This window comes from Microtus ochrogaster, chromosome 2 (assembly GCF_000317375.1).
Source record: "Microtus ochrogaster isolate Prairie Vole_2 chromosome 2, MicOch1.0, whole genome shotgun sequence".
Taxonomy (NCBI): domain Eukaryota; kingdom Metazoa; phylum Chordata; class Mammalia; order Rodentia; family Cricetidae; genus Microtus; species Microtus ochrogaster.
In genome coordinates, this window is record NC_022010.1 from 88,876,391 (window position 1) to 88,880,639 (window position 4,249).

Consider the following 4,249-nt stretch of genomic DNA (forward strand, 5'->3'; position numbering starts at 1 on the left):
CTATAGGTATCATATATCTATATGGGTAAAGATAGATAGACGATCTCATATGGGATGAGAATCATGAAGGATCTCGGAGAAGTTGGATTAAGGAAAACCTTAATTAATATACTCTATGAAAACATTCCATTTTAATAAAAAAGCAGAAAATAAAAAATATAAGACCAGATCATCATGTTGACAGAGAATAACAAATTTCAAATATCAGGCCTTTTTATTTTAAATAAGGCATATATTTTAGCTGAGAATTTGTATGTGAGAATGGTTGTAGCATGAATAATAACAAGTCAGAGACAGATACTGTTTCAAACTGAAGATCAGAAAAGCAAAAGCAACCAGTCACTGACTCTTACTTCTACCTCACTCTGAAATGGCGAACCTGCCTCCATGAATGCTCAGAATGAGACTGAGAATGAGATCTATCTCTCACGTTACATTCCTCTGTCGTCCAGGATTAAAGATATGCACCACCATCGCTCAGCCTCTAGGGCTAACTAGTGTGGGATTCGGATCTAAGGTATGTGCAACCACAGCCTGGCCTGTATGGCTGACTAGTGTTGTTGCTTCGCACTGCTTTTCAGGAAAGCTTTATTTATTAAAATACAAATAATATACCACTATAAGTCATATTGTAATGTATTTAACCATTTCAGTACGTGAAATAAATTATGAAGGGCATTTAAAAGAAAAAGTGGACATGTAGTGAATTCAATTTTACTTTAATTCTGTTCTTAACAGTTATATAGAGTTTGACTTGAATAAAAATGATCTCCATAGAAGATCTTCATGTGATATTTTTACAATGATGTTGCTGCTTATTGCCCTTGTCTGAAAAGTCTGCCTGAGGCTAAATTTAAGAGTTTTAGATTAATTGTTTTGGCAGATAAAATTTCAAAACAGACTAATATTGACTCTGTCACATTGTTACTTGTTATTGCTTTTCCCACTTATGCATATTTATAAGGAAATGGAGGAAGTTGAACAAAAAATGTACAATTCGAGGAGAAAAGGGGCACCAGGAAGTGTAGCAAATGAAATAAAAACCTGAGGTTAATTGAAATAAAGGGACTGGTGACCTATGACCAATACCCCACTCTGCTAAGTTTCTATTTGTAAAAAAGAATTAAATAAAAGTGAAAAGAAATTAAAGAAAAGTTTGGGGCCAGCACGGTGGCAAACACCTTTAATTTCAGCATTTGAAAGGGAGAGACTGGTTGATCTCTAATTTCAAGGACAGCCTGGACTACCAGTCAAGTTCCAGGACAGCCAAGCTTAGGTAGTAAAGAGCACCATTGAACACAGAAAGCAGTTGAATATGTAATTGAACTAAGGTCCATGTTTCAGGCCTAGCAAATAAAAAGACTTGGCAGCTTCAGGCACATCATTCTGGCTTTATAGGCAAAGATAGCAGAAAGAGCTTAAGGAATTTCCCCCTGTCATTAAGGAAAGCTGCTAAGACCAGAAGTTTGGAAGGTTCCTGATGAAAGTCCAAAGATCCCATTGCATGAAGCTGTAAAGGTAAAGCCTGTATTACCCGACTCTGGTGGTTGAAAATAGAACCCAGAAAGCCTGAAAAATAATTTGTGATTCTACACTTAATACTTCTAACTTTTTTCAAAATTTACACATTTAAATTTACTTTCTTCAAAAAATCCTCTTTAGCATAATTTGTATCTTTCACAATTGTCCATTAGACTTACAAAACTTCATCAAACTACAGAATGCTTATTAGAAACCATCAAAATTGATATAAATATAATTTATTACAGATAGACTATCATTGATTTTATCGCTGTGATCAAACCTTGACAGAAAAATCGAGAAAGGAAAATGTCCTGATGTTCATGTTTTCAGGAAGATAAATTAAATTTTAGCATGGAAGACATCTAAAATTACTATGGAGTCTTTTATTCCTTTAACTCAAAACCTTCATGGAGACCAATTGCTCAAATGGCAACCTCGTTTTAAAGTGTGGTATATATGGCCATTTAGTGGATAATCATTTACTTGTAAAATATTAAAAGTACTGATAGGTGCTCCAATATCATTCCGATAGAAGCCATTATTCTAAGTACCACAAATCAATCAAAAAACATCATTCACTCTATGGTTCTATAAAATGAAACAATCAGAGCAGAAAATGTAAAGCCCAGAACCATAGTAGCTCCAATGTTGTATGCTGATGGATGGGTTGAGAGGACACTATCACTGCTACAGAGTGTGTATGGGGGCAGGGAGAGTCATTACGTACTAACATTAGATTTTGGTGACTATTGACCAATAAAGAAAACTTACCAAAAAAACTACCTCTACGTGTTTAATGGTGGATCTTTTCAATAAAGATAAAAATACAAGGATATTACACTAATAGTCTAATTTAAATTTAATGATATTATAGTATCATTTTCAATATATTACTACCATGCATCAATTATAATTATCATTATAGTATTATCATATAGAGTTATCATTTTCTTTCAGTTTCAGTGGTATTAGAAACTGTTATGTTTATGTCCAAGATCAAGGCTGTTACTGAACCATGTTGATGTCCTTGATCATGCTGCCTCCAGAAGACATGATGCTATCTGTGGACCATTCTACCATGGGCTGTTATGGGAGGATGTAATTCCTTTCAAGTGGCCTTGCTGACTGCAGGCTCACAACTGAGAATGAGATACTACCCTCCCCCAAAAACAATTCAGACAGGAAGCTGTTGAGGAGAGTCCTTAAAAATGCATTAAAGACACTAAAATGAAATTCTTTACAGTTGATGGCATCTTTTGGGGTTGGGAAAGGTGGAAAAAGCTCAGTTTCTTTAAGAGACTGGCTATTAGGAGTTCAACAAGGCTCTGATGAGTATAGGGGCAACACAATTTGGACATAGTGTATTATTTTCTTGGGTTGGTGGGACTCCAGGGTGGGAGGGTGGTCCTGGGAAGAGGAAGAAGTGATTGTTATGAAATGGATTGTATGAAACTCCCAAAGAAATAATAAAAATATTATGTTGGGGGCAAAAAAGGTCTATTCTATGAGTAACACTAATGTTATACACATGCAAGCTGGTAATACCAAAAACATTCTTTTCAACCTTTGTGTATCTTAAATATAATAAAATAAACATTATATCAAATTCTGTACAATATTTTTAATTTGAGTTATGAAATAAAGATATTTTTCTAAATGTGGACAGTAACAGATAAGAGTCCTCCTTTAAAATTTTATCCAGTAGATTGTGTGTGAAGTATTAAACATTTAATTCTTCTGTAATCCACATCTATTATCTATTTTCCTTTTTTTCATATTTTTTATTTAAAAATATTTTTCATTTTACATACCAACCCCAGTTCCTCCTCTCTCCCCTTCTCCCACCCTCACCTCCCCACTTCCCATCCCATATCCACACCTCAAAGGGAATAAGGCTTTCCTTGGGGAATCAACAAGGTTGGTAAACTTGAGGCTCCTCCTTCCAGTGACAAGACTGAGCAAAGTACTCTACCAAAGGGAATGGGCTCCAAAAAACCAATTCATGTATCTGGGATAGATCCTTGTGCCAATGTCTCCCCTCCTACCAACAGATCAAGCCACATAACTGTCACCACATTCGTAGGGTCTAGGTTGGTACCATGGAGGTTTCTCAGCTGTAAGTCCATAGTCCATGAGCTTCCATGATATTAAGACAGCTGCCTATGGTTCCCCATCAAGTTCTTAACCCCCCTTGTTCATATGATCCTTCCTTCCTCTTTTCAGCCCAGAGCTTGGCTGCAGGTCACTGCATTTGCTTCCATCAGTTACAGGATGTAGGTTCTATAATGACAAATATTATGGAAGTCACAAATATAAATAAGGGGGAAGGCCCTTTTAGACAACCTTTCCACTCTTGCTACGTGTCTTATCTGGGGTCATTCTTACGGATTCTTGAAAATTTCTCTAGCACCAGATTTCAGCCTAACCCCATAGTGGCCCTCTCTATCAAAATCTCTTTCATTGCTCTCACACCCCATCCCTCCCCATACTTGGTCTTCTTAATCCCTCATGTTTCCATATCCCATTCTCTCCCTTCTACCCTGCTCACAGTGGGCCCAAGAGATCTTAACTAGTTTCACTTCCTATGATCTCCATGTGTGTACCTCTTAGGGTCCCCCTTTTTACCTAGTTTCTCTGATGTTGTGGATTGTACCTTTGTTATCCTTTGCATTACATTTAATATCCTCTTAAGAGTAAATACATACCATGTTTGCCTTTCTGTGTC